This window comes from Somniosus microcephalus, unplaced genomic scaffold (assembly GCF_052327205.1).
Source record: "Somniosus microcephalus isolate GS21.2 unplaced genomic scaffold, FLI_Smic_1.0 unresolved_chr1, whole genome shotgun sequence".
In the NCBI taxonomy this organism is placed as follows: Eukaryota; Metazoa; Chordata; class Chondrichthyes; order Squaliformes; family Somniosidae; genus Somniosus; species Somniosus microcephalus.
In genome coordinates this window covers 88,471,297-88,495,610 of record NW_028225179.1, presented here as the reverse complement: position 1 = coordinate 88,495,610, position 24,314 = coordinate 88,471,297, and the positions used below count along the sequence as shown (strand labels likewise).

Below are 24,314 nucleotides of genomic sequence, written 5' to 3'. Positions count from 1 at the left end.
ATTTTCAATTTTCTACCCTCATCTCCTGAAGACTTGGCTCCGACATTGGCCTCAGGTAAACAGTCTCCACTTGTGAGCAGAAACAGTGACTGTGGAAACACTGTTCAATTACTGGAAACACAGTCGAGCCCGATCCTGTCCACACACCCACATTTCACCAGCAGCATTGCCAACACAGTGGTCCGGAGCAAAACCCGGGGCCACTTCTCCCTCTGTAACTGAAGGGAACGAGGCCAATATAATAGCCTGGATGTTCTGTCGCCGATGACTGCGTCCGTGGTGTGTACGTGTCCGTTAGTGCCTCGCAAGTTCCAAGTTTACACATGGACTGCGCATGCGCGAAAACCCTGAACTTGTGATCTGTCAAGAATTATGCGCAGGAAATGCAGATTCGTTGGCGGAGAGTTGGTTTTTTGCCCAACTCTTGCGCAGCGAATGCCCATGAAACTCTTAAAAGCAGGTGTATGGCCATCTTTTACCAGCATTGGGGGGTGGGGGGTGCAAGAAATCAGGATTATGGTAATCAGTAGAAATTCGAACAACAAAGTCATGTGATAATTTATGCTGATTTACAATTCACTGTCTGTGCCACGTTAAAGTGGACATCATGAAGACACATAACTATGTATCCATCCACGTCACATCATTTATTGCCTGAGTTACCTCAAAGGAAAACTATAACTTGTGAAATTGGGTAAATTCTAGAGTTTAATTCAATCCTTTGGCATTTAACAACTTTAGACATAAATCAGTGAACACACATAGGTTATTGCACGAAACGTACAGATTTGATGGCTTATTTATATATTACATCACTGATACTGTAAACCAGACATTGAGACGTTTTGTGCCTTTGCCGCAAATAACTTTCTTTATTTTGCTTTGGACGTGTAATCGTGTGATAATCTTAATCACCACTTAATATTCAATCCTGCATTTTAAGCAAATACATTCAAACAGCGAGCTGGGTGGTAACCTAGTGTTACACCCCTATAGTGACCAACCAGAGCTAAGTTTCTCAGTGATACAGTGTTATGACCTAATGAAAGAAACAAGGAATACTTGCATTTATATAGCGCCTTTCAAGACCACCGGACGTCTCAAACCGCTTTACAGCCAATGAAGAACTTTTGAAGTGTAGTCACTGTTGTAATGTGGGAAACCTGGCAGCCAATTTGCGCACAGCAAGCTCCCACAGACAGCAATGTGATAATGACCAGATCATCTGTTATTTTGTTATGTTGATTGAGAGATAAATATTGGCCAGGACACCGGGGATAACTCCCCTGCTCCTCTTCGAAATAGTGCCATGGGATCTTCTGCGTCCCCCGGAGAGAGCAGACGGGGCCTCGGTTTAACATTTCAGCTGAAAGACAGCACCTCCGACAGTGAAGCACTCCCTCAGCACTGAACAAAAGCGTCAGCTTAGATTTATGTGCTCAAGTACCAGAATTGTTACTTTGAAACCACAACCTTCTGACTCAGAGGCGAGTGTGCTGTCCACTGAGCCACAGCTGACACTATAATGTGCTCTCAAAATATGTCAAACTGTATTGTAGGGCATCTACACATTGCCCCAGTCATCCCGCTCCTCACCTTGGCAATGGGATCCCTGTAATGTATCAGATTTATTCTCCATATAAAATATAGTACATTGTAATTATTAGAAAGCTAGGTATTCAGATATGACCTGTATAAACACGTTAATCACATTTCAACAGTTAATTCACTTGCAACGTTTGCTACCAAATCTAAATTGCTGGGACGATTGGTAAAAGAACTAGTAATGGGACACGGATTGCTGGCGCTGCATCGGCGGTGCACAGGGAGCACATTACACAGATATGCACCTTCCGAGTTTGCTGCAGTGTAATGGCCCGCACTGGTTAGTACTGGGGAGTCAACGGCAAACTGTTGTTTCTCATCTACCCTGAAAATGATACAAACTGCGAGCTCGGCATTATCTGTTCACGATGGGCTTCTCACACTCGGTCTCGACACAAGGGGTCATTTTTGAACATTCAGCGCTAATGCCAAAGGAATGATATCGGATGGGTCGCCCGTTATACACTCCTCCTGTTCCTTCGTTTCGTTGATGCCTATGTTAAATTTACCCACAGGAGGCTGGATTTTATTCTTAATTAGCGTCATTTTGGGGTAAATACTCAGTCAAATGAAGCAGTGATGGTCCCGCTGCTACTAAAGCAGGGGTGGAAACCCCTGCAATTGTGGCATAACTTTAACTTTGGGCCACAGCATAAAATGAGCGATATGGGATTCACCGCCCATTATGCACCAGGCCAGATTTCCCTATCCGTTGAAGTCGATGGGAGGAACAATCGGGCATGACCTATAATTAGCGGTCAATTCGATATCACTCATTTTACATTATCACCCAGTCAACAGGATTCGCACTGTCCACAACATTTGACCCAAGCGCGATCCCATTGTCACCAGCACCATATAAGGGGGATATTACCTGCAGACTGGTTCTCTGAGGCCACCCGACATTGAGCAGCCCGTTATGTTTGCTACAGCTGAGGTTTGCTGTTACTTTTCCTGCCTGTTGAGTTTGGTTCTCTGGAGGTTCTGTCTGGACTTTTAGTGTTCCTTTTAATCAGCTCTGCAGAATGTACATATTGGACTGGGCACATGCATTTCCCAATGGGAATGCCACTATTCCCATGTTATGAGGAGGAGATAGAACAGGCCAGTTTGGACTCTCTTACACCGAGGCGTCACAAATGAATGTTTCTACAAACTCCTGCAGACAAAATCCAAGTCAATGCAAAGGGAAATCGGGCGGGTGCAGAATGGACGGCCCATCACATATCACTCATTTTACACTATCGCCAAAAGTTAAAATGCCCCCTAGTGGCGTTAGGACCACCACACCACAAAGATGTTCGGACTTCGGCCAACTCCTGCCTCGCCTGCCAACGGGCTAAGGTGCAGCTGCACACAAAAGCACCCCTGGGAGACTTTGAGGTACCCAGCCGTCGCTTCGACCACGTACACGTTGACATCGCCAGTCCTCTGCTGCCATCGCAAGGCCAAACTTATCTTCTTACAATGGTCGACCGCTACACACGCTGGCCTGAGGCAGTGCCGCTGACCTCCACCACCACAGCCGACATCGCACGGGCGTTCATTAACACCTGGGTCACGAGGTTCAGCGTACCGGCCGACATAACCTCCGACAGAGGCGCCCAGTTCACCTCCGAACTCTGGACGGCCACAGCACACAACCTCAGGGTGACGTTCCACCAAACCACGGCGTACCACCCGCAGGCCAATGGGCTGTGTGAACGCTTCCACAGGTCACTCAAGGCCTCACTCCACGCCAGCCTGCAGGACAGTATCTGGACTGACTGCCTACCGTGGGTGCTACTAGGCCTACGCACCGCGGTCAAGGAAGACCTCCAGTCCTCAGCAGTGGAGTTAGTCTATAGACAACCGCTGCTCGTACCAGGCAAATTCCTTCCGGAGGCTACCATGCCTTGGTCGGCCGAACAGCAGCTGCTCAACTCTTTCTCTTCCGCTCAACAGTTCGCCCCACTTCCGGTCAACCGACATGGTGAACTCGCACCTTACGTCCCACCAAACTTACAGCAGGCACGCTTCGTCTTTGTGCGACACGACGCACACCGCGGACCCCTGCGACCCCCATACGACGGACCGTACGAGGTACTACAAACTGGGGACAAGGTCTTCAAGCTGCGACTCGGCGACAGGGTCGAAATGATCTCCATCGACCGACTCAAACCAGCACACACAGAACCAGGGGAACAGGTCCCCGTGGCCCGACCTCCAACTAGAGGCCATCCCGACAGTAAGCTAGCACAGCCGGCGGCGTACCGTTCTGCTCCACCAACTAGACTGGCGGCCACTCAGAGCCACTCCGGCAGAACCATTAGACCACCATCACGACTCGTCCACTCCTCCTAAGCGGATTCTGGGGGGAGCTCTGTGGTGACATGCCACCATTGGACACAATCCGCTCACGGCGGCACGGACAGTTTACGCAGGTGCACTGCCGGCAGCAGCCACCCCCAGCCATGGGCCCTTTCCTCTGGCAGCTTGTTTCCCACAGGGACAGGCTGCCGGGAGCACTTCCTGTCTGGGGAGTATTTAAGTGGTTGCGCGGGCTTTTTAAGCACTTGTTTTGCCATGATGTAAATTAAAGCAGTTGTGTTCCATCAACTCTGGTCTCGACTACCACGTTTGCCGCGGTATCTCAACAGTATCACCAATGAGGACTCCAGGAGGAAGCTTCAGCAGGTTAGTGTTGTGAGTGTAATGGGCGGGCGCTAGTCTTGCCTCCCTCCAACCTGCCAACAAGAGGACTATTCAGCACAACATTGCAGGGGAATAAAATCGGTAGGAATGCTGATTCTGAAAGATCAGAGCAAGTAAGACCTGCTCCTATCTGATTAATTTAAAAAATATGTGGGACCATGAAAGCACATTTGTTATCCATCTGATACCATTAAAAGTAACTATACAGCGAATAGATCAGAATGATCAGATGCCATCATCACATAGGAAGAGCGAGCAGTACAGTTAAACACTGGCAAAGATAACCAGTAATTGGGAATAGTGACTTACCAGGAACTTACCAAGCAGCGCGAGAATAGGGTAGTAAATTTCCTCTATCTGTGCAAGTATTGGACGTTCCATTTTCGATGAGAAGCAGCGTAGCTTGTTGGTGTTAACGTCCCACAGACAAGGTATCTTCAATGAAGCCCTCATATATATCTGAGAGAGGTCTGCTGACATAATTACATGACACAGTAATGGACATTAGTTACAGCTATTTGAATAAGCATAAGAATATGCCCTTCGTTCAATACTGATTAGGCGATACTTTGCATCCCAATAGTATTGCAAACATCACATTAAAACAGCTCGAATGTCACGTTGATCATTTTTAGAATATATTTTCTGAAATATCTAAATTAACTGGTGCAGATCCTTCTGGGACTTAAGCATTCACAGTTGTTGTTTGTGGTGCAGTAATAATTGGTGCCGTCAGCATCGACGTCACATCAGACCAATAAACAGAGTAATCCTAAACTGGGCTTCACTTTGCTAAACATTAAAGCACAGAGTTTCTTTTATGGTATGTCTATTTTAGTTTTTAATAAATACAAGCTTTGCATTTTGCTTCATCCCTTGAAAGTTACTGTTAAACCCATATTGGAGAAGAATATGTTCGTTACAGTTCTCATGTTTCTTCTTCGTAATGAAGGTGAGGGCTACTGGTGCTCGGGACTGGATCCCTTCTCATTGCATGCACCCCTTGTCAGCCCGAATCACTCCCAGGTCAGGATTGTGCAGAGGAAAGCCCCGCATAACACAGAGGCCCCCCCACAGGAGGGTATCCTGGCAGCACCAGTGTAGCAGGTTCCCATTTCCAAGTCCAGCCATCAGGTCACCTCTTTGAGTGGAATTGCCGATGAATTGGCTTCAACTTTCTGTTGTATTCGCGAATCCAGGAGGATCCTGATGGACTCATTCCACATAGAACGCGTGCAGCCAGCACACAACAGAGAATTTCACCCCATTAGGCTGGGCTGATTAAACCCAGGTCCCCGAGGTGACTGGCCAGTGTTAAACCACTGCAGCTCCACCTGTTCCCGTTGTATGACGATTAAAATTGCAGCAACCGCCTATAGATGTAGCAATGAAATTGTTCCTTCATATTTATATTGATTCTTTCTGTGAACGTACAGTATGAAATAGTGTGCCTAAAATATGAATAATTGACACTGTTTAATAATGAATTAATCATTGAGTGTTGTTCAGTAAATTGCGGACTTTAATACCCAAAATCAACTTCAGTAATCTGCAATTTAGTTAAGCCGTCTTGATTTTCCTAAATTCCCTACCCTGTTAGTTCCCTACATTTTCTCCTTTTCTGATTCCTAAACATGTCAGGAAAGTATGATTCTGCCTGTGACATAAGATGGGAGTAAACTTGATAAGACCCTGCTCAGTTCGCAGGGTTTCACACCCAACTGATGGAAAGAGTCCCGCAGACCAACAGGCGGCATTTACTGCCCGTGAATTGTAACCGACAGGAGATTGCCCGGCTGCGGAGAGGCTTCACAGGCGGAACTGGGTCTGGCACCACTTAATCCATCATTTATATCAAGCCGCAATATCCAGTATTTCAATGAAAGCTGATTTTATTGGAACATCATTTAGAGGTAATGTTCATAATATTCTTGCCAAATGAAACAGTATCTGTATCATGAACACGGACTGTTTGGAAGCAGATATGTCTGAGAGTAATGCTCCCTTCATTAAAACTAAATATCAAACGGGGCCTATAACAGGGGGCCGATATCATCCCGCCCGTTTAGCGCTCGGCCTGAGATGAATTTCTGCCCCATATGTACTGTCTATATCAGCGGTGGCTTAAAACGGGCGGTAGCAGTTCAGTCGACCATTGTACATCCGCCTCCCACCCCAACACCCAGTTTTCCGTTCCATTTACTTCAGCACGGGTTTGAAGAGGAAATTTGCGCTCAAATTTTAGTTTTACATATTTAACAGTGGGGGTGAACATATGGGACAGATTGCTAAAGGAGGTAATGGTATTCGGTTCTGTGGAGGAATGTACAAACTTGGAGCATTATTGGTGGGATAGGCAATTGATGGCCATTTGTTTCTTGAGGGATGCCAGATGGACTGCATAGGGTTCAGTATTTAGGCCTACCACCCAGCTGACATAAGACAGTAAGAACCCCTAAAATGATGGGGAATGACCCACCAGCTCATTACTGCTGTCACTGTGGCCGCTGCAATGTTGCCCTGGGCCAACACTGGACGGACAGAGTGGTCACTGAGTCAGGCGGTAGCCGCATTTAGAATGAACATTGGGGCCTATGATGTACATGAGACCCGATTGCCATTGTTGGAGAGAACTAGTCCGAGAGTTGGACGTGCACCTTCCACCAGTTCTAGCAGTGTTGGAGCGGACGAGGTGCCGGAAAGGTACCTTTCACATTGTGGAGAAAGTGCACCCTCTGGGTGCAAGAAATGTACTGCCGGCCTGCAATGGCCCTCCTCAGCCTCGTCTCCTCAAACCCTTCCCAGGACCTACTTGCAGCGGCTGCCGGTGTCGGAGCCAACCGACATTCCTGGGGGCCAAATCCAATGAACTGCTTCCCAAGGCAGCCGGTGGTATGAAAAAAGCCCAGCTTGAAAATTACAGCGGTCATTTGACCACCTTTATGCAGGAATTAGTGCCTGATATTGGAGATACCCGTAAAAAATGTGTTCCCGCACCCAGAGAACGCCGCAGGTGACTATGGGCAGTTGCAGGGCTTGATTCTAACAGCCTGCTCTTGGTAGACCTAGAACTGTGTGAAAATTGTTTCTGAGCTAGTTTGGAAGTTTGGTTTGGACCGTGAGTTTGAGGCAGACAATTGTTTTCCATCTCAGCTCCCATTGGAGTTTCCAGCTAGATATTGCATTCGTGGCGAGCATCTCCCTGCACTTGCTGGCAATGGGGTGAAGACCAGGAGGAATAGGGAATAGAGGGTGGGTGCGCTGCTCTGAAGACAGCCAATCTCCACCTGCCGGTGGCCAGACACTAGATGATACCGAACAAGTTGCCCCTTACAGACTCTGACCCGGGACAATGAGTTTAGAGCCCTCACTTCCCTAAAGAGACATTCCAAGTGGGTTGGTGTATGTTCCCTGAGAACCTCCGCCTGACCTTCTGAACTCTCCCCACAGTTCCTGCAGCAGTGACAGGCATGATAGCGAGTATTTATACTGGCTCTGAATCATTCCAGGTCCCCATCGGCGACATTTGTGATGTTTTACATCCAGTTGCCTGTAGTTGCAGCTGTGAAATAGATCCAGGTGCAGCAATTGGATCTTGTTGCGCGCATTTAACTGGCAAAATACAGGTGCAACATGGCCCAATCTGAGGAACTAACGGCCTGCGCCCCAAGGATGTCGTTCCTGAAATTGAATCCGCTGTTTCTCAGGTCTCTTATCTGCTAAAGCAGGCTTTCGGCCCCTCACATATGCTAATGAGCTCCCAAGGCCTGTTTTAGGACCATTCTGGGAAACTGGGCTGTCCTGAGCTGAGTGAGTGTCGGTTCTGTTTCTCTTCGGTTTTCTAGATGTGCATTCGGCCGAGTTGAAAGCTGCCGTTGAGAAATTAAATTTATTTACAAGAAGAAGCAGAAGATTTCCTTTTGCAGACCAACAAAAGCTTGATGGCAAGGACTCCTCCACAGTCTGAAACATAACGGTCCAGAATTTGCGGTCAGCGGCGAAGCAAAGGCATTCACCGCTGGTGCTGAAGAAAGCTGCCAACAAAGGTCTCCCGATCTCTGTGGTGGGGAGTTTGGCGTCTTCCCCGTTCAGTTGAGATCAGTGCAGTGTAGTGGGGAATTCATTGTGGGCTCTGCTGTGTCGTCAACCAGCGGTCTAAGCAAACAATCACAATGCAGAATTCTCACAGACAGGAAACCAGGAAGTGAACAAGTTGTTTTCATTCTGACCTTTTAATAACATATTATCACTTTGAAAGTGACCGCTACTTCAGGATGTAACACGTGCGCATCCTAATGCAGAAATTCTGAAGTTGCGGTCAGTCTTTTACTGGCTGCGCTGTGCGGCCCAACCTGTCCCATAACCGGCAATCCGTGTAATCAGGAAAATCAGTGAAACTGATGAAAACTTGGGCTTTTCCGCGGTAATATCGCCGTTAAATACTCCATTAAATGTTAGACCTTGTTGGATTAGGTGTAACTGGGGTTTAAACAGCGTATTGGCTGTTAAAGAAACGCTACGGCCCTAAAAAGCTAATTTTAGTTTATGGAGCAACACATTTCTTCGTTATACTAGAAATTAAAATTTTTAAGAAATTAAAAAAATATTTTTTTATTCTAAGTTTGTTCATATTTATTTCAAGTTTACATTATCCATATGAGAGAGCCCCAATCTTTCTTTTGCTCTCTATAATATTTTTAAGAATTCAGAATGAAAGCAACTTGTTCACATCCTGGTTCCAGTCTGTGATAATTCTGCATTGTGATTGGCTGCTGAGACAGTTTGTTGACGTTACAGCAGCATGGCACTATGGGATCCCCACTACACTGAACTGATCTCAATTGCAGGTCGAAAAAGCCAAACTTCTCGCCGCAGAGATAACTATATCTTTGTGGGCAGCTTTCTTAGGGGGCAGAGCTGAGCGCCTTTGCTTCACCGCTAACTCCAAATTCTGAGCCAATAAGTAACCTAATAAGCAATATCTTCTCCTAAAGTGCATCTGACATACCACTGAGACACTGACAGATATTTGACACTGTTTCTAAAATCATATGACACTTCCCTGCACTCTCTGCACTGTGCACACACAGCCCCCATTCGCCAAGCTGTACACATGTACAGTACCAATTAGTAACACTGCCTGAAGCATCAGATTCCGGGAGATCTTCAAACATTTAGGCGTGATTTGTCACGTTTACCACCGGGGATAATGCGCCTGTTTTATACACCACCCAAATTTAATTGCCAGTGAAATTTCACCCCTTAATCTCCGAGCACAATAGTGAACAAACAATCTGATCTTGCCCTTGGTGCCTGTAAGTGCTTTTCTACTGGCTAGAACCTCATTCTTCTTTCTGAAAGCCTGTTGTGCTCGAGGTGGCTGAATACGCATTCCAAATACTGATGGCTTTGTCTGATGTGGCCTTCTCATCTGGTGTCCTGCAACCTAACAAGGGCCATCCACAGGCTACACCTGCAGTGCTGCACCTGCCATTTTACTGACACGTGTATGGATTGACAGTGAAGTTGTGATGCATAATTATATTTTATATCATATTTTGTATTACCTAAAGTAGTAGTTTTGTTCATTTGTTTAATATAATTGTATGACTTAAATAGAGCTGCAAATTACAAGTAAATATGCCTGTGCTCTGTGTTAAATCATTTGGATTGGAATTACTTTCTCTTAAGTTGTAAAGCATGACAGTAATATCTTTGTGCTTTCAGACAATAATCCACGAAAACTGGTGACTCTGACACAAAAAGCCTTTAGTAAAACATAGGCTAAGAAAACAAATAACATTGAAAGGTGCCGTGAATTCAATTAAAGGACCATTGACGAACAACAGAGATAGTTCACTTCCGATTATTTTGGTAAAACTGATTCCCATTGTGGAAACTGAATATTACACATAAAGTCTGTTCTACGGAAGAGCAAATCAATGACGTTCAATTGTGAAGGAATTTTATTCTAAAAGAATAAAACACGTAAGAAGAAATGGCATGAATCGACAGTCATGGAGGTATAAATCTGTCGGAGACTGTTTAGTCAATTGGCAGAAGCAGAGCAAAATACGTGCTTTAAAAAAGTTGACTTTGTGATCTGCAGCACCGTGTCCTGACAGAGAGTCCTCCATCGCTGCAGCCAATGGCTTCATTTTCCACAGCAAGCCCTCTAGCAGTGCGCCCACTGATACTCTGCCCATTAAACACACTCACTCGCCCTCCACACCTGTCTCCGAACCTGGACAGAATTCCGTCGGTCCCCCATGGTGATTCCACCCCATCAACAACCTTGGGACCTCTGGCTTTAATTTGCACTCTCCCTTATTGTCTCCTCCCTGTTCTCCATTTACAATCAGGACATTTCTATCCTAACCTTTGCCAGGCCTGTGTATCCTGAATTTACTGGTGTCCATATGCCTGAGTATTTTGGTTGCTGCTCCAGCCCAGAGCCCATCATTTCTATCTCCCGTTTTTCTTTTTCTTCTCTCTATCTCTTGGACTCTTCTCTTCTGTCTCCTCCCTTTCTTGTTACCTCGTCATGCTTCCTTTCATTTCTCCTCTTCCGGGTACTTTGTCCATCACCCCCTAATCACTGCCCCCATCCTTCCCTATTCCTGGACCTTTATACTCTCCTGCTGCCCTCCAGGATGGACACCCTCTTGGATAAGCCGAAATCTTCCCACTTTGCCTCTCTCTACATTCTCTGAAGGGCCCATCGAAGTTCTCGGTTCTACCTCATGAGCACAACCCCAACTCCCACGTCCTCTTCTCTCTTCGATCCTCTCATTCAGCATGTTGGCTGCTGGTTAATCTTCCCAACCTCCTTCCCGTCCCACTCACTCCTCGCAGTGCTGACCCTGTGAACTCTGCCAGTTGATCAACTATCACCGCCCCTCTCCGCATCTCCCTACAGAATGTTAATTCACTTGATATTAAGGCCCTTGATGTCATTGACCTTATTGAGGATGATTGCATTGATATCATGACCTTGATGGAAACTTGGCTCACAGTTGATGACATCTTCCCCCTTACTAAAGCATTCCAGCCTGGCTATACATTCCAACAACTGTCTCGCCCAAACCGCTGTGGGTGGTGTGGTCCTTCTCACTAAATCTCACCTTGATCTGTCCCGATACTCCTCTGGCACCATCTCCCCCTTTCAGCAGCTCAGCTTGGTCCATCCCTATCGCCTCTTTTTTTAAAGCCGCCTTCTCTACCGCCCACACAAGCCCAGAATCACATTTCGATATCCTTATTGCTTTCCTCCCTCAGCATTGGCACCGAGCGACTTCTCATCCTTGTTGATTTCAAGCTCCGTCTCAACTCACCTTGCCCTTTCTCCCTGGTGCTCACTGCACTCCTGTCCTCCCCTAACCTCTGCCTCCATTTAAACTCTCCTACGCATATTCCCGGGCACTCCCTCGAAATTCCCAACTCTCTATTCCTGTCATCTCAATTACAGACAAGACCATCTCTGATCACTTCTTTGTATAACTCACCACTCACATCCTCCTTTCCCTTACAAGCGAACTTCCTTCTGTGTTCATCGCTGGAATAAACTGTCCCCAAAATCATTTACAACCACACTTTCAATCTCCCCACTGGCTACCCTTTGACGCTCCATTGATCCCGATGCTTCTGCAACTACTGATCAACTCAGTCACACCATTATCATCACCTTTAATGGTCTTGTCCCAAGTAAAAGCCTTTGGCCTAGAAATTCAGTTGCCTTAGCGCCGCTTTTGAGGCGCTAGAGGGACTAGCGCCAGAGTTATGGCCAGTTTAAAAATTCCCTGGGGCCCTAAATCGGCGTTGCACCGGTAGCGCTGCGCCGGCACCGATGACGTCATCGGTGTGCGCAGCGTCCCGGTTGCCATGCCGACGGGCCCTAGCACCGAAATTCAGTTGCGGCCGCCTCGCCCGTGGCAGCCGCAACTAAGACTCTGGCAACAGAGTCCTGCATGAGTTTGCGCCGGCGCATTAAAGGCCCCGCGGTGGCCGGCCGCTTTCCCGCCGGCCGCCTGCCCGCAGCTCCCTCCCCGGACTTCTCCCCCCCACCCCCCGGAACAGATGCAAGCCCGGCACTTGTCCGAGGTGCCGGGCTCATTTTTAGACAGATTTGCGTGGGCCGCGGCCGGGTGCAGGCAGCTCCTCCTTAACGGAAGGAGGAGGCCTGCACTTCCCGAGCCTGCCGCACCGCATCGGGTGCCGCAGCGCCGGAATTGCGGCGCGAAATGGCAGTTAGCGCCGATTTACCGCCGCAAAGACCCTTCAGTACCGCCGGCAGCCGTTTGGGCGTGGCCCTGCTGAATTTTTGGCGCGCGCAGGGGGACTTAGCGCCGGCACTAACTTCCGGCGCTAAAGCCCTGGCTAAGCCAAAACCCAATTTCTGGGCCCTACTCTCTCCCTCCAAATCTGGCCTCTTGCGCATCCCCCCCCCCCCCGCTTCATCGGCTCCACCATTGGCGGCTGTGCCCTCAGCCATCGAGGCCCTAAGCTCTGTAATTTCCCCTTAAACCTCTCCACCTCTCTCTCGCCCTTTAAGACACACCGTGAAACCTACTTCTTTGACCAAGCTTTTAGTCACCCGCCCTAATATCCCCTTCTTTGACACAGTGGCCTAGAAATTCGGTTTTGGCGCAGCGAGGGCTTTAGCGCCGGAAGTTAGTGCCGGCGCTAAGTCCCCCTGCGCGCGCCAAAAATTCAGTAGCGCCGCGCCCAAACGGCTGCCGGCGCTACTGAGGGGTCTCAGCGCCTCAAAACTGGCGCCACGCGCCGCATTGCGGCACTATTCCGGCGTTGCGGCGCCCGCTGCGGTGCGGCAGGCTCGGGAAGTGCAGGCCTCCTCCTTCTGTTAAGGAGGAGCTGCCTGCACCCGGCCGCGGCCCGCGATAATCTTTTTAAAAATGAGCCCGGCACCTCGGACACGTGCCAGGCTTGCTTCTGTTCCGGGGGGTGGGGGGAAGTCCGGGGAGGGAGCTGCGGCCAGGCGGCCGGCGGGAAAGCGGCCGGCCGCCGCGGGGCCTTTAATGCGCCGGCGCAAAGTTCTGTAAGGCACCTCTGCCAGAACGTTGCTTGCGGCTGCCACGGGCGAGGCGGCCGCAACTCAATTTCCGAGTTCGGGCGGGTTACCATGGCAACCGGGACGCTGCGCACACCGATGACGTCATCGGTGCCGGCGCAGCGCTACCGGCCTAACTCCGATTTAGGGCCCCTGTCAATTTCTAAACTGGCCATAACTTCGGCGCTAGGCCCTCTAGCGCCTCAAAAGCGGCGCTAAGGCCAGTGAATTTCTAGGCCAGTGTCAATTTTAGTTTGATTACGCTCTTGCATTGCGCCGTGTGACGTTTTCCTACGTTAGAGGCGCTCTATCAATGCAATTGTTGTATTCATTTATACCGGGCAGGAATTTACAACTTACAAGGCGTTACTACACTGGAAGAGAGAGAATCTTCAGATTATGGGTATTTTTGTGTGCCGGTCATCAAACTGGGCCAGTGAACTATAATCTGGCTATTCAAATCTCTGCTAGGAATTGTAAATCACGACAAGTTCATTTACAGATTTCCAAAGATTGAAAGAAATATCGATGAGATTGCAATGGGTGTATTTATTCTTATGTCCATATTGAAACTCACATCTTTAAAATCAGAAGCATCATTTAATGAGAAGCCATGTTGTAAAATCCGTGTTTCGTTCACTTTTGTAAATTGTATTGAATATTACATTTAAATAAATCACAATACATCATTCATTTGAAATTGCGTTGTTTAAAAGGGAAGATTTGAACCGAATGGGCTCAAGCAGGGAAATGGAATTGGAGGAGATTGGTCAAATAGAGAATTAAAACACTTGGTCATGTCGGAAGTACATCAGTTGGTCTTTATCATTTCCTGCGAGATGGAATGAAAAAAACATCTCCTTATGAAGAATATGAGGTTTACTGCGGCTGCTGGCGCAGTTTTATATTAGATTTGATGAAGGAAAATTGAAAAACGCCCGGACATTACGTCACCACACCCGTTTCATCAGGTTTTATTCAAAGGGTCAGTTTGGCTAAAATCGAACAACTACAGCTGTAACTATTTGGCCCGTATGGACCTCGCAAGTGCCGGTTCCAGGCATGCGAAGTGCATGCGCTGAAAACCGGCATTTCCGATCTGTCAAGAATCCTCTGGACAGATCCGTCGCCTACCCGGGAGAAGGGCCTCTGCGGGTGGAGCGTTCCGCTTTCTGCAGAACCTCCGCCCGCTCAAATCCTTTAAAAATCTTATGCCTGGAAAAGCAGGAGTAAGGCCTGCTTTTACCAGCATAAGAATTTAAAAAATTAAAAAAAAATTTTTTTCACTCATTCACAATTGAAAAATTATTTTAAAAACGCTGTTTATTTTTAGCCGCGTAAAAATCTTTAGTTGCTTTTTTCAACAAAAAAGTGTTTAAATGAGTTAATTTAATTTTAACTCATTTTAAAAACGTGTTTTTTTTATAATGTATTTGATGTTTTGATGTCTACCTGTCAATAATATGAAGGGGGAATATCCCTTCTCCCATTGGCTCGCCTGGCCCACGTGATCCCAGGGATGCTTGCGAACCGCCTGCGCCCCTGGGATGCCTGGGCCTCTGCGCGCGCGGACCAGGAGAGGCCCATGATCGGAAATGGCCGGACCGCGGGAAACTTCAGGCAAGGGCTTGGATTTTTTCCCGATAGGAGGCAGCCGCACGCAGGCAGCCTCCTATCGGAAATTACAGGCCATTTATCACTGCTAAAGAACAGTCTGGGCTGATGAACTATTATAAGGGGATTACTGAAATAAACAGAAAATACTGGAAATACTCAACAGCTCCATAACCTTCTGTCGGACCTGAATCTTTAACTCTGTTTCTCTCTCCACAGAGGCTGCCTGTCCTGTTGAGTAGTTCCAGCATTTTCTGTTTTTATTTCAGATTTCCAGCATCCGCAGTATTTTGCTTTTGAATTATAAAAGGTTCATTTTCTTCTCGGTGCCTCAGTATAAGAGGTAACCAGGGTGGGGTTGCGGGATTCAGCATCTGCTCAGATTATCCTAATCATTAATATTAAAATGTTGAACAAAATGAATACTTAAACATTGAAATTATCCTGTAAATTCTCAGATCTTGTCTGTTTATAAATCAGCTTCATAGAACCGGTAGAACACTCAGTACAGGCTTCGAAGGCTGTGGATTCAAACTTGGCCCAGGAGTTGAACGGATGTCTCACTGAAGGAGCGCCACTTTGTCACGGGGGAAATTGATGGAGCGATACATTGACCCAGGAGCCACCTTTCTGTTCTGGGTCACGTTAAAGTCCGTATGGCAGTACGAAAAGAGAGGTGAGCTCTCTCCATTTCATGGTCAAAACACGTCCTTAAATCAAACTCACCAAAGCAGATTAACTGGTCCTTCGTCACACTGCTGTAATTGGGATCTTGCTGAACCCAGACTGGATCCATACTTAACTACTGTAGAAACGCAATTGCCAGACACAAAAGTTGATCATCATGTCTAAGAGTCTCCAAACCAACTTACTAAAATATTTATGCTGCAGAACATCTGGCTGCTTGACAGAACCTACACAACGTTTGCCCATGGGAACACACCTGACTTACCCAAATTCAGAAAAGTTAGGCACAGAGTGAGTAGAGGTTTAGGAGCCTTTCTGAGTTACTTCTGAATTTTAACAAGTAAATCCGGGCATTTTACCAGTGTACCAAGGCAGCAATATTATTCTGCCTGTCAGAGTATGACATCCTCCCCTGTTAGGACGTTATAATGCCAGGTGATCTGGAGCCAAGTGAGGAACAATTGTGACTCCCAACAACACATCGACCCATCACGGGTCCACCAGTGATCCATACTAGCTGACAAATCGTCAACAGAGTACCAGAGCATTGCACACTTGCCTGGTCCAGGTACCATTTTACTAAATTGATCACAAAGCAATAACGTGATTCTGAACATCTACTCAGGCATGTCATCCTGGAATTACATCCTACCTCCCTTCCCCTTAAGGAAAGTCGAAACCAGTTGCTGATTGGAAAACCGATCGCTCGTTTGATCCCTGAGTTGATAAAGAGCGGGTATCGGAAGATACATCGGAGCCAAATGGTGGACAGCGCAATTTATTATCGCGCCACCATCCTCTTGACCACATAAAGGACACACGGGGCTTCCCTTTGAATGGAGGTTCCACCAGTTGAGGCCGTGGGGCGGCAGCAATATCTGCTCGCTTCGCTGCACTGGAATCAGGTAGGCCATGAATTTGGAGACATGGCCGAGAGCTTTAATACCCGAACTCTGGGTAATGTCTTCAGCTGCAGCCGCCCTGAAAGAAACCAATCAGTAAATAAATTAGTACTGGGAGTGTGGCAGTGTTGGACTGTCACTGGCCGTTTCACCTGATGGTGATCCCTTGCCAAATGCGCAGAGAGGGATTATTTAATTAAAATGGAGATAACAGGGCGTGGGCCCCAGAGGCTGCATAATGTTGGAGTGGGAGTTTTATTGGCCACTCGAGCCATAGATGGCAGAGTTCGAATGTTACCCTTTATTTCTGGGCCTGTGATATCGGCCTCCTGTCCAAACGAGGACTGGTTGCTATTGGTCTTTTGAAATGTGGCGCCTTCGGTATATTTGTTATCTTACATGAAAATATGCATAGAAAGAGAAAGAAAGCGGGAAAGAAAGTGTACCATATAATGATGAATTGATTCAGAGAATATATTGTGATCTATGTTGGCTAATTTCGGGCTGAGGTTTGATGACATTGAGTTTCACTTTTTGTGAAGCCACTAAATTAACAAGCGATATTTAAGGATATTCGTCAGTTCCTCTCTGAACATAGCCGGAGCCACTGCATAGATAAATTTGTATGTGCATGAACTCAAACACTGAAGCATATATCCAGTCTGCTCCTTGATGGCGAATGGATCCTTGTAATCTATGAGCAGAAACTGAGTGCCTGCAAATTGTGTACATATGAAATGTACAAAAGTTACCATCCATAACAGTATAAAGCAGCTCGAGATGGCGAGCAGTAATATGATCCATCTCCTTCGGTTCTCCATCTCTGGATCATTGTGATCCTCACTATTGTTGTTTCCCCGGAGTCCCCTCCTCACTCTGCTGGCCAGGACAATGTACCTGATGGTCAGGGCATTGAGCAGCACAATCAACACAAATGGTGCAAATGGAGTTACAATGATGTCAAAAAAGAAGTATGCTACCCATATAGGTAAATTAGGCTTGATTTTACACTGCAGAACCACGCTACATTGTCAATAATTTCCAGGTGTTCATTTTCAAAGTAAATCGGAATGTTTTCTGCAAAGCTCAGTCCAAACACAGTCGCTATTACTATGGCCGCAGTTCATTCGGTACAATATTTTCCTCTCAACTTCTGGCAACAAATGGTGATGAATCGATCAAAGGTGAAGGCGAGAGTTAAGCAGACGGAGCAATCAATCGCTGCAAAAACCAGGCCGGTTTTGAGACTGAAATCGGGAGAGTAGTTCAAGAAACAATTTGGGAAATAAATGTCATTAATCTCATGCAATATTACATCAAATATTATCACCAGTAGATCTGCCGCTGCCATGCCACCAGGTAACGAGTGATACATTTGGGAAGACGGCAGTTCCCACGGGAGAGAATCACAATTGTCACCAGATTACCTACAAGAAACACATCACAAGGGAAACATACTAATTACACTCAATTCACATTAATAATCAGTTTGAGAATGTATTTTATGGAAATTAACTCGGGATATTTTGTGCAGTCGCTTAACTCAGTAATGGGGTGAAATTGGTCTCGGGCGGTAGCGCCAAGCCCGCTCACAGCGAATCAGCAGCCGGTTTCACACCGCACCCAGTTTATGTTACCTGAAAAATCAATAACTGCTGCAGAATGGAGTGACATTGCCCAGGTAACACGGCGTTCCACAGACAATGCGGTGATCAGACACATTAGTGCACCGTCCATACTATTACTGAGAACACACAAGAAGTGAGCTGAGACGACCAGGGGGTAGATCTTCATATTGTGCATCAGTGTAAAGGGGTGATTGCGAGTAGGCCGCCCATTTTATACTTCTCCCGATTTCTTTTCCAAGTGGAAATAATAATCGGGAGTGACGTAAAACTGGGCGATAGCGTTAAACAAGCGATATCGGATCAGATGCCCATTATAATTCTCTCCCTATATTTATTTCCATTGAAGTCAAAGGAAGTAAAAATCGGGAGAGATGTAGAACAGGCGGTTGATCCGAAATCGCTCGCTTTACACTATCGCCCAAAGTCAAAATGACCCAAATGAATCAATGAGTCGGTGAATTCCGGAATCAAAAAATCAAGAATCAATGAATGAATGAATTAATAAATCATTGAATCGTTCAATGATTGTTCAGACCATTGCAAAATACTAATGCAGGAGCTGAACATGCCTTGTGTGCGTGTTGATTCATAAGAACATAAGAACATAAGAATTAGGAGCAGGAGTAGGCCATACGGCCCCTCGGGCCTGCTCCGCCATTCAATAAGATCATGGCTAATCCGAATCTAGACTCAAGTCCACTTCCCTGCCCTCTCCCCGTAACCCCTAATTCCCTTATCTGCTAGGAAACTGTCTATCTCAATTTTAAATTTATTTAATGTTGCAGCTTCCACAGCTCTCTAGGGTAGCAAATTCCATAGATTTACTACCCTCTCAGTGAAGAAGTTTCTCCTCATCTCAGTTTTGAAAGGGCAGCCCCTTATTCTTAGATTATGCCCCCTAGTTCTAGTCTCACTCATCAGTGGAAACATCCTCCCTGCATCCACCCGATCAAGCCCCCTCACAATCTTATATGTTTCGATAAGATCGCCTCTCATTCTTCTGAACTCCAATGAGTAGAGTTTCAATCTACTCAACCTTTCCTCATACGTCAACCCCCTCATCTCCGGAATCAACCGAGTGAATCTTTTCTGAACCACCTCGAGAGCAAGTATATCTTTTCTTAAATATGGAAACCAAAACTGCTCGCAGTATTCCAGGTGTGGCCTCACCAATACCCTGTAACGCTGCAGCAAGACTGCCCTGTTTTTATACTCCATCCCCCTTGCAATAAAAGCCAAGATTCCATTGGCCTTCCTGATCACCTGCTGCACCTGCATACTAACTTTTTGTTTTTCATGCACCAGGACCCCCAGATCCCTTTGTACTTTAGCACTTTGCAGTTTCTCTCCATTTAGATAATAACTTGCTCTTTGATTTTTTTCTGCCAAAGTGCATAACCTCACACTTTCCAACATTATATTGCATCTGCCAAATCTCTGCCCACTCACTTAGCCTGTCTATGTCCTTTTGCAGGTTTTTTATGTCATCTTCACTCACTACTTTCCCTCCCATCTTTGTATCATCGGCAAACTTGGATACGTTGCACTCGGTCCATTCCTCCAAATCGTTAATATAGATTGTAAAGAGTTGGGGTCCCAGCACTGACCCCTGTGGAACACCACTAGTTACTGATTGCCAGCCCGAGAATGAACCATTTATCCCAACTCTTTGTTTTCTGTTAGATAGCCAATCTTCCACCCATGCCAGTATATTACCCCCAATCCCGTGATTTCTTATCTTGATCAGTAATCTTTTGTGTGGAACCTTGCCAAATGCCTTTTGGAAGTCCAAATACACTACATCCACTGGTTCCCCTTTATCCACCCTGTATGTTACATCCTCAAAGAATTCGAGCAAATTTGTCAAACATGACTTCCCCTTCATAAAACCATGCTGACTCTGTCCTATTAAATTATGTTTATCCAAATGCTTTGTTACTGTTTCCTTAATAATGGACTCCAACATTTTGCCAACCACAGATGTTAGACTAACTGGTCTATAGTTTCCAGCTTTTTGTCTACTTCCCTTCTTAAATAAGGGTGTTACATTAGCAGTTTTCCGATCTGCCGGGACCTTTCCTGAGTCCAGGGAGTTCTGGAAAATAATCACCAATGCATCCACAATCCCTACCGCCACTTCTCTCAAGACCCTAGGATGTAGGCCATCAGGTCCGGGTGAAATTCCCACAGTTAGTCAAAATAGATTAAGGGACTTTGACTAAGCTTTGTTGATTTCCGTCCCATCCTAAATATGGACTATGTCGAATTTGTACCATAGATGATTCACTTTTATTAGTTTCCCAATTTATGTCATCATTGTACCGTCTTGAATATTCAGTCCACCGTTTGTTAACAGTCGCTTTTTACTGCGGTGTTTTGTACTGGAGTCTGTCCGTCACTCAGTCCTGTGCACTATATTGAGCGGATTACATCTCTTTTTCAAATTGTACAGCTCGGGCCAACATTCTCAATTGACTTTATTTACAAGGTGCATAATTTTAGAGAAACAATAAAGAATATGCGAGAACATAAATTCAAATTGTTAACTTATACACTACATTAAACTACTTAAAGTAACAAGAAATGCCCTAGAGCTTAGTGTTTTTCCAGATAATTTAATTAGCTATTTGAGGAATGTAACTGGAGCGCATCTTCCCTGAAGGAATCTCACGGCACTACCTGGTTCATAAATTAAACAGAAGAGAAGTGCAAACTGATCAAACAGGGGAAACAGTCCTAATATATCGGGCTTCCTACTGGGCAAGTTTATAATCGCCATGGCACAAGGATGAGCGAGGGTTTGTTGAGTGATTATTGAGAGTGCTCTCCTCTATCTCAGGTTCCTTGGATGGAACTGGCTGTTGGAGAATTGGCTGTTCCCAGAAGTGTGGTTTGAGAGGCTGCTCTCCTATCCCGACTCATGAGATGAAAGAACCGCCTCCATCAAATGTTAGGAATGTGTGAAAACATTTCACGTTGCAAAAACCAAGATTACAAACACACTGGATCATTTACATTAAAGGGAAACGTGAAACGAAGGAAAATCATTCTGTTCGCAACTTTGGAAAAGGAATTCCCGAAGATGTAGCAGATGCGCACCGTATAAAACACTATTTCAAAGTCTATGTATTGGGAACATGGATGTTGTCAGCGCTGTGGATGTTTTTCTACGTTAAAGGCATTATATAAATGCAAACTGTTGACGTTGTAATAACCTGGCTTAACAAAAGATAACTATAGATTGAAATGAAGTTGAGTTCTAATGCTGAATAACTAATACAACAATAGGATTGTGGGACGACCATTGGGTCCTATGTAACAGGTTTACTGAACTCAGTAAATTCCCCCACACTGAGTGGCACCGGCTTCATATTAATCAAACTGATGTTTACCTATAAATTTGGCCGTAGCGATTACTTTGTATTAAACTATTTCACTGACAATAATTAGAACTGTACATCTCAACAGATGACATTATTAGACCGGCAGCCAGATCAGTAATAGAGTCACACTCTGGAAAACAAGGAATACCTGATTGAAGTAACTTACCAGGAACATCAACCAGTGCAAGAATAGGATAGTAAATTTCTCCTATCTGTGGAATTATAGGTCCTTCCTTTTTCTTAGAGGCAAAGTTAGATCTTGTTGTGATTCTTACACTGATGGGATGCATTTAAATGAAACCAAATTAGTCTTTTGAGAAATCTGAAGTGGACAATTCGGAAGGTAATAATTGATATTAGTCACAGTCACGTAAAACAATGATTAAACAGTTGATGTTACTCCACTGCTCAGCGGGAGTAGAACCTTGTTATTCACATTTCCCAGTGGTAATGAGTGACACGAACAGGAGAATATGTTTTTTAACTATTTTAGATATTTTCAGTTATTTTGAAAGATGCAGTTACTGAGTCATGGGTCATATCAATCTAAGCCGAGAGTTTCATTCATATGTTTTCACATTATCAATTACACATATATGATATTGATGATATAAGGGTTTGATTGGCACTATCAATGTTTGTAGATACTTAGGTCCTGAATTTGCACCGGGCCAGTTGTACCCCCTTGGCGTAAGTCATCCCAGACTATAGTGCGGCCTTAGGAAAATTGGATGTAACCCAAATACACGGGCTCCATAACTAGGCTGCGAATTTTGCAGAGGGCCCAATTGGGGCAAGAACTCTGTCTGCCTCAAATAGGACGTGAGACACTGAAGGAGGTTCGATGGTGGGAGGCAATTCTCATGATGGGAGTCTCCTCGATCCTGACCTCTCTACCACTCAGACACCTGGACGCTGAGTGAGGCAGGTGCACTTATCTGCTCCACAGTGCAACTGGGGTCCAGTTGAAGAAAGAAACCCGTGGCTTGGACCCCCAGTGGGACTGATAGCACCAACACTATTGTCGGCGACTTACTGAAATTCCTCACACCAACAGGTGCAGCAAATGAATTTTTCCTCTAGAAACATTCAAGATGTTGTAGGAACGGAAGTTCCTATCCGAATAACGAAGTCCAACGCAAGGAAACGAAATAATTAAACTTTAATAAACAAAATACTTTAACTGATAACTACAAGAGCAGAGGTCAGCAGGTCTGTCCAGGTCCCCAGCCTTTCTCAGATTGCCCTTAAATACTGGAAACCGACGTCATGACGTCATCACGTTTCCCGCGCCAACTGGGGGTCACGTGATCGGCGTCATGACGTCATCACGTGGAAATACAAGAACCTACACAAAGCTTAAAGGTGCAGTCCACAACTGCACTACAGAGTGGTTAAAGGAATGAATATAGATTGTTCAGTGTCTCTTGGTGGCTCCGCCACAGGCGCCTCCCCAGAATTCTCTTTAACAGACAGCACCAAACGTGCAGGAGGTTTAATTATTCTGCCCGAACGACTACGAACTTCAGACGTTGGATCGTTAGAAGATGAGCCAACATTTGGCTGTGTCTGAAGCGGTACATCTGGGGTGGAGGAAACCGTAGCAGAAGGTGTAGACGAGGATGAAGCCGAAGCAGGCTATTTAATAGTAGACTGCTGCATAATTGGTCTAGTAGCCAATGGTGGTCGTCCACGGCGAGGTGGCTGAGCAACAACCACCGGTTCACTCCGATCCAGATGGGCTGGTTCAAGTCGGTTGATGGAGATGGTATCCGATTTACCTCCCATTTCGACCGTAAAATATTTCTCTCCCGCTGCAATAACACGAAACGGTCCATCATAAGGTGGTCTGAGTGTATCTCTATGAGCATCCTGCCGAATAAAAACATAATCGGAACTCATAAGTTCTGCCGGAACATGAGGCTTCTGTAGATTGTGATGCGAAGTTGGAATAGGCAGGAAATTCTTTGCCACCTCTTGCTGCTGAAGAAGCTGCTGAGCCGGCGACCATGATTCTGTATGTGGAGGGAGAAAATCCCCTGGTACTTGAAGTGCTTGACCGTAGACTAACTCAGCCGATGAAGCCTGGAGGTCATCTTTGGGGGCTGTACGGAGGCCTAGCATCACCCAAGGGAGCCTATCCACCCAGTTGGAACCATGCAAGCTGGCACGGAGGGACGCCTTTAAAGACCGATGAAATCTTTCACATAAGCCATTTGCTTGCGGATGGTAAGCGGTGGTACGATGCAGCTTGGTACCCAAGCCCTGTGCAACTGCATTCCACAACTCTGACGTAAATTGTGGACCACGGTCAGAGGAGATATCAGATGGCAGTCCAAACCGGGCCACCCACGACGAAATAAATGCCCTGGATACGTCCGCTGTGGTAGTAGCAACCAAGGGAATTGCCTCTGGCCACCTGGTAGTACGGTCCACTATTGTCAGGAGATGCATAAAACCCTGCGAAATGGGGAGGGGGCCCACTAAGTCCACATATACATGGTCGAACCAGCGTTCAGGCACTGGAAAGATGGCCATTGGAGCCTTCACGTGACGATGAACCTTTGATTTTTGACAGTCCACGCAATTGTTTGTCCAGTCCCGAACGTCTAAATGCATTCCCTTCCAAACAAACTTACGGGACATAAGTCATTGTGAAGCTCGCATCCCCGGGTGTGATAAGTCATGTATAATCTGAAAAATCTTCTTACGCCATTTGACTGGCACAATGGGC

The 24,314-nt window shown here is 46.1% G+C and overlaps 1 protein-coding gene across 1 annotated transcript in view; it reads left to right on the top strand.

Moving 5' to 3' along the window:
* Window positions 1-24,314, top strand: part of LOC147095572 (scavenger receptor cysteine-rich domain-containing protein DMBT1-like) — a 960,763-nt gene that overhangs the window by 733,707 nt on the left and 202,742 nt on the right. The window lies entirely within an intron of this gene.